Source organism: Castor canadensis, chromosome 2 (genome assembly GCF_047511655.1).
Source record: "Castor canadensis chromosome 2, mCasCan1.hap1v2, whole genome shotgun sequence".
NCBI lineage: Eukaryota > Metazoa > Chordata > Mammalia > Rodentia > Castoridae > Castor > Castor canadensis.
In genome coordinates this window covers 171,335,619-171,348,817 of record NC_133387.1, presented here as the reverse complement: position 1 = coordinate 171,348,817, position 13,199 = coordinate 171,335,619, and the positions used below count along the sequence as shown (strand labels likewise).

At 39.7% G+C, this 13,199-nt stretch overlaps 1 long non-coding RNA gene and 1 pseudogene across 14 annotated transcripts in view; both read left to right on the top strand.

Annotated features, from left to right (window-relative positions):
* Positions 1-13,199, top strand: part of LOC109700083 (olfactory receptor 8G50-like) — a 290,591-nt pseudogene that overhangs the window by 214,788 nt on the left and 62,604 nt on the right.
* Positions 8,621-13,199, top strand: part of LOC109702219 (uncharacterized) — a 58,911-nt gene continuing 54,332 nt past the window's right edge. For 2 of the 14 annotated variants that reach the window (XR_012445560.1, XR_012445558.1), the window contains exons 1-2: positions 8,628-12,737; positions 13,047-13,149. This is a non-coding gene — a long non-coding RNA (uncharacterized lncRNA). Of the gene's footprint in view, positions 12,738-13,046; positions 13,150-13,199 lie in introns of all 14 variants that reach the window. The other 12 variants (XR_012445555.1, XR_012445557.1, XR_012445556.1 and 9 more) reach the window with 12 other exon arrangements.

Genomic DNA, 13,199 nt, shown 5'->3' with positions numbered 1-13,199 from the left:
CACTGCTATTCAACATAGTTCTAGAATTGCTAGCCAGAGCAATAAGGCAAGGAGTAATGAAAGTAATACAAATAAGTAAAGAAATTGTCAAAGTGTCCCTATTTACAAGAGACATGATCATATACCTCAAAGTCCCAAAAAACTCTGCCCAAAAACTCCTAGACACCATAAACAGCTTCAGTAATACATCAGGATACAAAATCAACTTACAAAATTAAGTAGCCTTTCTCTACACCAACAATGAACAAATTGAGAAAGAATATAGGAAAACAATTCCATTTACAATAGCCTAAAAAAAAATCAAATACCTTGGAGTAAACATAACAAAGGATGTGAATGACCTACCTTAAAGTTCATTTGGAAACACAAGAGACCACAAATAGCCAAGGCAATACTCAGCAAAAAAGAGCAATGCTGGAGGTATCACAATACCTGACTTCAAACTATGTTACAAAGCCATAGCAATAAAAACAGCATGGTACTGGCACAAAAACAGACATGAAGACCTGTGGAACAGAACAGAGGACCCGGATATGAATCCACACAGCTATGCCCACCTTATTTTTGACAAAGGCGCAAAGAACATATGATGAAGAATAGACACCCTCTTCAACAAATGTTGCTGGGAAAAGGGGTTATCACCCTGCAGAAGAATGAAACCGGATCCATGTCTATCGCCTTGTACTAGTATCAACTCAAAGTGGATTAAGGAGCTTAATATCAGACCCAAAAGTCTGAAGTTAGTGCAGGAAAGTGCAGGAAATACTCTGGAGGCAATAGATATAGGCAAGGAATTCCTCAATAGAACTCCAGCAGCCCAGCAACTAAAAGAAAGTATTGACAAATGGGACTACATGAAATTAAAAAGCTTCTGCACAACAAAAGAAATGGTCTCTAAATTGAAGATATCACCCACAGAGTGGGAGAAAATATTTGCTGGCTATACATCAGACAAAGGAATGATAACCAGAAAATACAGGGAGCTCAAAAACTAAACTCCAAAATCAATGAACCAATAAAGAAGTGGGAAACTGAACTAAACAGAACTTTTTCAAAGAAATCCAAATGGCCAAAAAACACATGAAAAAATGCTCACCATCCCTGGCCATAAAGGAAATGCAAATCAAAACCACACTAAGATTCCACTTCACTCCTGTTAGAATAGGCATCATCAAGAACACCAACAACAACAAATGTTGGTGAGGATGTAGGGAAAAGGAACCCTCATATACTGCTGGTGGGAATGTAAGCTAGTACAACCACTTTGGAAAACATTATGGAGGCTTCTTAAAAACTAAACATAGATCTGCCATATGATCCAGCAATACTACTACTAGGGATATACCCAAAGGAATGCAACTCAGATTATTCCAAAGGCACCCACAGCACTATTCACAATAGCCAAACTATGGAAACAGCCAAGATGCCCCATTACCAATGAGTGGATTAAGAAAATATGGTATTTATACACAGTGGAATTTTAGTCAGCCACAAAGAAGAATGAAACTTTGTCATTTGCAAGTAAATGGATGGAACTGTAGAACATCATTTTAAGCAAAGTTAGCCAGGCTCAGAAGGCTAAAAAACATATGTTTTCCCTCATATGTGGATTATAGACCTAAAACAAATGTAGTAATATTGGAGATGGGTTACACATTAAGGGGAGAACATACACAGGAATAGGGAAAGGGAAGGAAATATAAAACTTGAATGTGGTTGATGTGCTCACTGTAGAGGAGTGAATAAAGTAATATTAAACTGGCAGAGGCCACTATGGGAAGGTGACCAGGAAGTAGTGAAGAGTTCTGGTAAAGATGAACCAATGCAGGTTGTAATATACATGTGCATGGAAGGAATGATAGGAATCTCTCTGTATAGCTATCTTTATCTCAAACTAGCAAAAATGCTAAGAGGACAGAACAGCTTCTGCCTTGAAGCGAGGGGAGGGGGTAGAGGGGCAAGGGGGAGGGATGGCCCAAACAATGTATGTAATATGAATAAATGTATAAATAATAAAAAACATATATAACAATTATAAACAAGTAGGCATCTAACAAAACCCCTAAAATAAATTAAACAAAAACTCATAGAGTTGAGGGGAGAAATAGACAATTCAACACTAACAGTTGGGAGCTCCAGTACTCCCTATTACTAATAAGTAGAACAACCAACAAGTAAATGAAGACTTGAGTAACTCTATAAACCAACTAGCCAAAAATAAATAAATAAATAAAACACTAATGAATTAAAGAGGCAGATAAGGTCAAACACAAAAACTGTGAGTGAATTCAAAACCACACTCTCACCAATAAATAGAGCATTCAGATAAAAAAAAATCAACAAAGAAACTTCAGGGTTAATCTAAACTATAAATCAATTTGATAGAACAGACATTTAGAGATGTCTGTTACATTACAGAATGCATACAGTTTTCAGAAGCTCATGGGACATTATCCACAATATGTCTCATATTTGGCTATAAAATAAGTATTAGCAAAAGAAGTGAAGTAAATATCAACTTCTTTTCATGTAGCGAACTAAAACTAGAAATCTATTGCCAAAGAAACTGCATAAACTACATAAACAGATGGAGGTTTAACAATAAACTTTAAAATGATCAGAGTATCACTAAAGAAATCAAGAAGAAAAAAAAAAATCCTGGAATCAAATGAAATTGTAAACTCAAGTTCAGAGCTGAAATCAAGTGAAATAGAAAACATAAGAATAAATCAAAGGATCAATGGGAGAAGTTTGCTTTTTTGAAAGAAACAAGCTGTTTGCAAATCTTTTGTCAAACTAACTGAAAAATGAGAAGACCCAAATAGAGAGAACTAGAGATAAAAGGGGCCACTACAACAGATACCACTGAAATGTATGATGATTAGAGATTATTGTGAAAATTTATGCTTTAGTGATTTGAAAAATCTAAAAGAAAAGACTAAATTTCTAGAGAGATGTGACTTATCAAACTGATATTAAAAACCTAAGCATATCAATAACAAATGAGATTGATATTGAAATTAAATGTCTACCAAGAAGGAAAAGACCAGAACTGAAGGGATCTGCTGCTGATTTTACCAGACCTTAAAAGAAGAAATAATGACAATGGTCTTCAAAATATTTCATAACATAGAAACTGAAAAGAATACTGTAAACTCATTCTATGAAGCCAGATACCAATACCAAATAAGAACACACCCTTAAAGGAAAACTACACACGATTATCCTTGATGAACACAGAAGCAAAAATCTATCATAAAATATACTCAAGCAGATTTTTAAAAATCACACATCATGGTCAGTTTGGTTTCATTCAAGGGATACAAGAGTGGTTTGATGTACACAAAATAATAAATGTAATGCAGCCTGTGGATGGAGTCAAGGACACAATCATTGACCACCTCAATGGATGCATAAAGCATTTGACAATATAAAACATTCATTTGTGGAAAAAGCCCTGAAGAAATTAGGAATAGAAGGGTTACACTTCAACATAATAAAGGCTATGTATGAAAACCCCACAGGCAACATCATACTGAATGGAAAAATTCTGAAAACAGGAACACAAGTATGTCCACTTGCTCAATTAAGCATTTGAAATTTTAGCCAGAAAATAAGAAAGTGAAAGAAATAAAAGGGACAAAAACATGGAAAGAGTAAGACAAATTATCTTTGTTTGCAGATGATATGGTCCTATACTTAGAAGACCCTAATGACTACACAAAAAGACTTTAGATCTGATAAAAGTATTGCATAGCATCAGGATATAAAATCACATACAAAAACCAATAGCTTTTTGTACACAATAATGAATCACTGAGAGAGGAATCAGAAAAACAGTCACATTCACAGTATCTTCATGAAGACTGACACACAGAGGAGTAACACCATGCAAGTAACTAAAAGTTCACTACAATGAAAATGACAAAACAGTAAAGAAATAAAGAAAATAGTACAGATGTAAAGAACTACCATGTTTATGGATCAGCAGAACGACTATTGAGAAATGGCAATATTACTGAAAGTGATCTGCAAATTCAGTGAAATTCCCCCAAATTTTAATGACATAGTTACCAAAGTAGTTAAACAATCCTAAAATTTATATAGAAGACTATGTATAACCAAAGCAATACTGAGCAAAAAGAGCAATGCTGAATTACTGCAATACCTAATATCAAATTACACTACAGAGCTATAATAACTAAAACAGCATGGTGCTACCACAAAACTAGAAACATGCTATTGGAATAGATTGAGGACTCGGAAATAAGCTCACTACAGCCATGTGATTTTCAAAATTTCCAAAAATACACTGAAGAAAAAAATAATTTCAAGTGTAGAAGACTGAAAGTAGATCCTATCTCTCACCCTGCACAAAGATCAGCTCAAAATGGATTAAAGACCTGAATAAAAGACCTTAATCTTTGAAAATACTGGAGTAAAACATATGTAAACAGTTCAAGATACATGCATAAGGAATAACTTTCTAGACTTCTAGACAGGACATAAATATCCCAGGACACAAGAGTAAGAATTCAGGGACTGGTGGAGTAGCTCAAGTGGTAGACCGCCTGCCTGGCAAAAGTGAGGCCCTGAGTTCAAGCCCCAGTGCCCCCCCCACACACACACACACAAAGAGTAAGAGTGAGAATTGACCGATAGATTGCATCATATTAAAAAGCTTCTGCACAGCAAATGACATAAGTTGCTCTTTATCCCACAGGGGATTAATATCCACAAAATATAAAGAACTCAAAAGATGAAACACCAAAAGAACAAACAAACCTATCAATAAAATATCAAAAGAACTGGACATTTTTCAAAAGAAGAAGTACAAATTCTAACAAATATGTGATCAAATGTTCGACATCTTTAGCAACCAGAGAAATGAAAACAGAGTAAATTATATGCATTACAGAAATATCACAACAAAACCCCTCTGTATAATTACTGTACCTTAAAAAAGAAAACTCCATTGAGATTTTACTTACTTCAACAGAATGACTATCAACAGCACACAAAATAGCAAATGCAGAACAAAGAAAAGTCTCATTCACTGTTCTTGATAATATAAATTAGCACAGCCTTTTATGGAAATCACTATGGATGTTGATTCCTCAAAAAAACTAAAAATAGAAGAATCATATATTCCAGACGTTATACTTCTAAGTATATACACATAGGAGTCAGAGTCAGTCACCAAAGTGTGGTTTTTATAATCCATTTTTCTGTAGGAGAATCTATGGGAACAAGAAATAGCATGGACAACTCAAGCTTTTGAACAAACTTGTCTTCTCCCACAAGACTGAGGGAGGCAAGTCAGCTGAGCTCAAGTCCAGGATGGAAAACACCCTTCCCTCTGGACAAAGCCAGTATGTGATCACAGGTAATCATCTGTCCTGTGATGACAACAACTCAGTGAAGCAGGGCCCTACAAGAACCTTCATTATCACCAATCCTCTCTTCAACCCACTGAGGAAGGTCCCCACCTCCACCAGTGTCCCTCTGCCTGCTCCTGTGGACCCTGAGGGATGCAAGTCAGCTGAGCTCAAGTCCTCAGTGGAAAATACCCCTCCCACTGGACAAAGCCAGGATGTGATTGAAGGTAATCATCTGTCCGGGGATGACTACAACTCAGTGAAGCAGGGCCAAGAACCCTTCATTACCACCAATCCCCTCTTCAACCCAAGGAGGAAGGTCCCCAGTACCCTCAGAGTCCCCCCACCTGCTCCTGTAGACCCTGAGAGAAGCAAATCAGCTGAGCTCAAGTCTCCTGTAGAAAACGTCCTCCCCACTGGGCAAAGCCAAGATGTGATGGAAGGTGCTACACCCAACAGAAGCCAGGGCTGGAGCCAGGTGACCAACATTCTCAGAATTTGCTGCTGTCTGCCCAGCTCCAATGCAAGCCACCAAGAACTGGTTAATAACAAAGTGAGTTGGGTACAACAAGATGATAGAGAGCAAGTGGAACTGAACATCACGGGACCTTCACATAACCATGGGGAAGGGTCCCCAAGGTGTGGACTGAAACAGTGATAGGTGGAGGGGCTGGGCAGAAGTTCACCACACCGGTGCCCAGCTCCCTCAGAAGTTGACCCTAACCAGTGCCTGGGAAGCCCCAGCAAAAGTGTCTACCCCATCCAGGAAAACATCAGAGACACTGGAATTTTTCAAAATCAAAGTGAAAAAGGTAGGTTCTAAGGGCCCAAAAGTGAGATACCCATTGTGCGTTGGACCCAGCCCTGATGGTCCATTTCTTGCTTTGATCTCAGAAGAAGCCACTGTGAGGGAGTTTTATAAGGAGGTGGCCTGGGTTGGATTTTTGGTCACATGTGACCTGCTAGACACACATAGCTAGGTTGTTTGTGCTTTTTGTGTTTGGCTTTATTTTTGCTTATTTTTCTTTGTTGTTTTCTTTTTTGTTGTTATTTGATTTATTTTGTTTTGTTTTGTAGTAAGCTTGAATTCTGGACTCCATTTTCTAATTTCTACAAAAAGCACAGGAACTAACCTGTGGGGCACTAGGCCAGTCTCTTAGTTCTTCCTGATACATTGTTCTTCCATCTGTCAAATGTAGGTGTTGGATTAACCAGTTGCTGTTTAAGCTTCCCTCTGCCACTAATACTGTGCTACATCCACTTCTGTCTCTTGTTAACCTTCCTAAGTTTTCATACTGTTCACAGTGTCATGTCTTCTACTTGGCTTTCTCCAGTGGGTAATGGTGTGTGTGGGGTGGGATTTCTGGGCATGGTGGTTCACTCTAGTAATCCCAGCTACTAGGAAGGCAGTAGTAGGATCACAGTCCAGTGCTGGTCCAGGTAAAAGCTAAAGACCCTATCTGAAACAAACCAAAAGCAAAAAGGACTGGGGCATGATTCAAATATTCGAGCACTTCCCATCAAGCATGACGCCCTGCATGCAATCCCAGTACTGCCAAAAAATTAAGAGAATTTTAAAAACATTTAAGAATTGTTACTTTTTAAAAAGTATCTCCTAACTTTCCCTTTTTTCTTTCCTGGCAATATTGGGGTTTGAACTCAGGGACTTTTACTTCCTAGGCAGGTGCTCTAGGCAAGAACCACTCTCCCAGCCCTTTTTTTGTGATGGATTTTTTTCCTACATAGAGTCTCAAGACTTATTTGCTAAGGGCTGGCTTTGATATGTGAGCTTCCTGTGAAGCTAAGATTAGCGGCTTGAGCCAAGGGCACCAGCAAGAATGATAATTCCTAGAATGTTCAACTTTAGTTAGCCTCTGCATTCAATTTCTTTCTCATATGAGGCTGTACTTTAGGGTGCTATTGGTATTTCTTGACATTAGTTATGCTTGTTTTAAATGGAAGTTTTGTGGCTTTACTGAAAGGACATAACAGTCATTTCCTCAAAACAAGCTGAAAATGGAATACAGCAAAATTTAAAAGCTTTTATTACTATGTGATAGCATAATTTATACTAAGCAATTTCGAGATGAATTTTACACCTTGAGGTGGATGTCATTAGTAGTGGCTAGTAATCCGGTCCTATCTTTGTATCTTAGATTTTATGTAACACTGATTGTAATTGTTTAGACTTTCCTTTCTTTCATATCCAGTGGACTTTAAGAAATGAGTTTTTCTTTTGACTCCTGCACAACCCTAGTTAGTTTAGGAACAATACAAACCTACTCTTTCCTACCTTTTGTCTACCTTGCCGTGAAACATTTAATGAATGCTTGCGACTGTAAGTCATCGTAGCATGTCCTAGAAGTTCATTGTATGTCAACAGCCCTTTGAAAGTATTTAGGAAAATATATTTTAGAGGAAAAAAAAGCCTACAGTTCTGTAAAGAGAGAATCGGTTTGTCAGCGGGAGGCTAAATTTTACCAGCCTTCGCAGACAGTTCAGGGACAGCACAGTCATATGTAAATAACAGGTAACGCATAGTTCAAGAATAAAAATAAAAGCATTACGGGTGGCCTTTATTTCCCTAACGGGTAGAAAATGAAAAGAAATGGCTTGTGAATTAATCAGCTTGAACATCAGAGGAGGGAGAAACAATGCGTTTCCAGGGCAACGCATATCAGGTCGTTTTCTACCTGCCATCTTGATGCGTGCTGTCCCCCCTTCCCGCTTTTCAGTGATCAAAGTGTCTTTTCCAGCAGCCTCAGGAGCCTTAGGTTTCGCAACAGGCATAAGTGGGACCCGGGCAGGGTGGCGTTGGCGTCCAGCCCACTTGGCCCTTTTCTCCCCGAGAGACATGCGGGCCGTTGGGAAGGACGCGGCGTCCATTGCCGTGGGTGCTGTGGAGGGCGGGGAAGCGGCGGCCCCGCGCACCTGCGCACTGACGTCGTCCCCCACCCGCGGGAAAGCACGGCTCAACGTGGGGCGGGCGGGGCGCACCAGGGAGCCCCGCAAAGTCGGTCGTTCGCGCCGTGGGTAGCTGCCCGCCGCTGCGCCGTGCGGTTCCGGCTCCTCCCTCTCTCCTCTGCTGCCTGGGCCCCATCGTGGTGCTGGAGTCGGCGGTCGCGGACCTGCTGGACCGCTCCCTGGGGGACCATGCAGCGTTAAGCGCGAGGGCGGGAGTTCGCGGACACCCCGCCCCCCCGGCCGTTTGCGGGCCGTGCGGGGCGGCAGGTGCGGGTGCCAAGTCTGGTGGCCGCCGCGGGCTCGGAGGAGGCGGGACGCGCCCCGCCGCCCTGTCCGGTCCCCGCGTCCCTATGGCCGCCGCCCCCGCCGCGCGACCGACCGCGGGGTCCCTGCCCGGGCCCGCGCTCAGTAAAGTGGCTCCAGGAAAAGAAAGGAAATGGCGTTTCGCCCTCATCTTCCCCAGCACCTCCCAGCAGGCAGGACTGGCTTCCTCCATGAAGGGCCTGGGGAGGGACAGGCAGGGAAGGAAGGCGGTCGGTCTCCCTCTCTTTGCTAGGGCCAGCCTCAAACTTTTGATCCTCCTGCCTCCACCTCCAAGTTTCAATTCTTATTGTAGCTGTTTCCACCCGCCCAGTGTTAAATGCATTCTAAATTAAGTCAATATTTATTGAGTTTCTATTATGAGGAAAAGAGGTAAGGAGCTCATAGGTTGGGGATTTAAATAAACTGAAGTGTTAAGAACTTAAGAAAAATATAACATGAACTGGAAATTTGGAGAGTTATGGTGGGAGGTGTTTAAACATCACTATTTCTCCTGTATATTTTGTAGGTCATTAAGTTTTAAAGGCATTCTTGGACTTAGGCAGGGTTGTTACATGTCAGTTGCATTTGATTTTTGTTCATAAATGCAATTAACTTGCTTTTCTGTAATTTGTTTTTTTCTTTTAAAATCTTTTATTATTTTATTCACGTGTGCATACGTTGTTTGGGTCATTTCTCCTCCCTGCCGCCCTTCCCCCACCCCCCTCAGTTCCAGGCAGATCCTGTTCTGCCTTTATCACTAGTTTTGTTGAAGAAAAGACACAAGCCTAATAAGGAAGACATAGTGTTTTTGCTAGTTGAGTTGAGGATAGCTATACAGAAATATTCCTAGCATTGCTTTCGTGTACATGTGTTATGACCCATGTTGATTCATCTCTAACTGATCTTTACACTGGTTCCTGAACCCCTGCTCATGATAACCTCTGTTGCTTTAGTGTTTCTGTATTAGCTCCTCTGGAGTGGGGACATCAAACGCTTTCATGTTTTGGGTTTTCTACCTAGTTCTGTATCACCCAAATGTGCTCTCCCCTTGTCGTGTGGTCCCGGTCCAACCACATTGCTGCATTTGCCCTAGATCTAAAGTCCACATATGAGGGAGAACGTGATTTTTGGTCATCTGAGCTTGGCTGACCTCGCTCAGAATGATGTTCTCTAGTTCCATCCATTTACCTGCAAATGATAAGATTTCATTCTTCATGGCTGAGTAAAATTCCATTGTGTACAAGTACCACATTTTCTTGATCCATTCATCAATATGGGGCATCTTGGTTGTTTCCATAACTTGGCTATTGTGAATGGCGCTACAATAAACATGGGTGTTCAGGTGCCTCTGTAGTAACCTATACTGTATTCCTTTAGGTATATCCCCAGGAGTGGGATTGCTGGATCATGTGGCAGACCTATGTTTAGATTTTTTTTTTTTTTAAGAAGCTTCCAAATTTTTTCCCGAGTGGTTGTACAAGCTTGCATTCCCACCAGCAGTGGATTAGGGTTCCTTTTTGCAGACTGCTAACCAGTTTTCCCAGCAGTTTTTGTTGAAGAGGATGTCTTTTCTCCATCGTATATTTTTAGCACCTTTGTCAAAGATAAGTTGGTTATAGTTGTGTGGCTTCATATCTGGGTCCTCTATTCTGTTCCACTGGTCTTCATGTCTGTTTTTGTGCCAGTACCATGCTGTTTTTATTGCTTCAAATATAGTTTGAAGTCGGGTATTGTGATACCTCCAGTGTTGTTCTTTTTACTGACTATTGCCTTGGCTATTCATGGTCTCTTTTGTTTCCAAATAAATTTAACGGTAGATTTTTCAATCTCTTTGACGAATGTCATTGGGATTTTGATGGGAATTGCACTAAACATGTAGATTGCTTTTTTTTAAGATTAGACACAAATATTTGCCCTTCTGTTTTTTTAGAAACTTCCTGTGGCTGCTGTGTGTTTCTAACCTGGTGATTTAGCTACAACAGTAAAGTTAGTTGTATGTGTATACAATTAGTATTTTTTCCTTGAAGGAAAACCTCTAAAGTACTTGGTTAAATGTAAACTTAAGATCAATCCTAGCACTGAGGAAGCTGAGGCAGGAGAATGGTGAGTTTGAGGCAGGCTGGGCTACACAGCCAGACACTGCTCTCCCCCTCCCCACCCCAAAAAAGGAATTTTTGGCATTCATGGGATATGTAATAAAACTGCTGCATCAGTGTCTGAGAATATGGGTGGTGGTCTGGGAATACTTACATCTACCAGTTGAAGGAATGAATTCACTTTTATCTCTTTCCCTGAGGTTGGTGTTAATATGAAACCTGTTGCTCTTCCTCCTTTCTCTTTATATTAGGACTTGTGGCTCCTCCTTCAGTGCAAATAATTATAGAATGAGATTGCTAAGTTACTATTAGGTCACATGCACTGTATTTAGAGGCAAAGTATGCATTTGTTAGACTCTGGATAGCAGAAATAGATTGTTATTTTTGTGTATCTGTTGGTAAGATAGATATTAGGTATAGAAAGAATTTACATAAAAATATTGAGGTGTCGTATTGACCTTAGAACTTACCTTCATTTTATTTTCCCATTTCCCTTACTATTATTTGTATCATAATTCCACATAAAAGTCATATCTAAGACTGGGCATGGTGGATCATGCCTGTAATTCCCAGCTACCCAGGAGATAGAGATCAGGAGCACTGTGGTTTGAGGCTGGCCCAGGCAAAAAGCTGTTGAAACCTCATCTCAGTGAACAGTCACCATTACAGGCATGTCTACCATGAACATGCACCCTGGACAAAAATGGGAGACTCTATCTGAAAACTAACTAAAACAGAAAAGGCTTGAAGGCATGGCTCAAGTGATAGAGTGCCTGCCTTTTAAACATGAGGCCCTGAGTTCAAACTCCAGTGTTGCCAGAAAAGTAGTATATAATGTAAAAACTAGAAATACTGAAAACCATTAATAATAAAGGCATTCTTACTGTCCTGCCACCCAGTGACAATTACTTATAATCTCCCTGTAGGTTTTTAAAATATACTTCTTTAACTTAGCCATATTGGTAATATTCAGTATCTTAAATATCACCAATTACTTCTTCAGAGAACCAAAGATCAGTGCAGTAGAAACAGCCCTCTTTGTGTAAGGACATTCATGATTTGATCCTGCACACATTTGTGTTAGTTCCTTACGAGTTATTATGCAGGTGACTTCTGAGCACTCCTGGTGAACTTGACCCACCAGTTGAGTCTCTGGGAGGGAAGAATCAGGTTTGCAAGTCTCCATATGGACCTTAGGCCTGCCTTGCTAACTAGTTGAATGGCTTAAAGCAGGCACTAACAGCCGTGCAGATCCCTTCCCTGGGCTTGAACAGAGGTCCCAATTGTAATTTTGTACAATTCTGTGTAATAGAATAAAACCAGAAATATTTGTCTGTTCTGTGTAATTTTAAACCATGTAATACTTAAGGTGTTTTTCCCCAAGTGGTCTTTGGTATTGTAACATCTGGGCAGTGACAACATCTGTCAATTCTGCCTCCCAGATCTTCCTTTACTATAACTCTACACCTTTGACCCTGAACAACTGCCTTATTTTAGGTTTTAATTTCTGCTCAGTGTATTGTAGAAGCTGCCTGACTGAATTCTTTCCTTTGTCTCTTAGCATAATGTTGTAATGTTTTCTGCCCCTTTGTGAGGCTTCTTGCCTGCTTCCTTTCCTTTATTGCAGCTTTTAACAACTTATTTTAGAAAATTTTAAAACTGCATAGTTTTGTTTTTGTTGATGGTATGGACACACACACATAAACACACACACACCTTTAAAATTGCACTACTCTGGGTGTTGTTCTATAAATGTTTCCCCTGTGCCTTTCTGCATTTTTTTATCTTCAATATAGGTGTATTGTGATTTTGGCTTTCTCTCTGAACATTTAGTCTTCAAGCCCTTCCTTCACCATGTGTTCTTAGCTCTTAGAATTGTAGTCTTAGTCTTTGGTACTGCATATGACAGATATTTGGTGTATTCTGTACTTTTCCTCTTTTTTTTTTTATAGATGGTGTGACTTTTGATAATCTGCAGATGAAAGAAAATGCTCTGGTAAGTTTTTTTTAAGCTATGCTAAACTTTCAGTTTATTTAGTAAGCTCTTAAGAAACCTTTGGTTACTAGGCCATTAGGAACCAGGTGTCAGATAAAGTGATTTGAGTCACTAAGAGAAGGATTACTTGTTTTAACTATTTGCCACAGGAAAATCTGAGACTAAAGATTCAGAATATTTTTCCTAATGATCAAAATACTATCTTTTGGAAAATGAAATTTTCTATCACCTAATTTGAATGTATAGCTTTGTACTGTGCATTTTTCTTACAGGAATTTCTTTTCAAAATTATCTTTACATGTTTTTCAGGTAAATAAGGTCTTGACATAAACAAGCTATCTAATAAATACTTCTATATTTGGAAATAATGTATGGACTGTCTACCCTCCGAGTATTGTGGTAATATTAATAGGTAAGACAGAACTTTTTGCTCTCTCTTCAGTAAGTCATTTGCACCCTTAC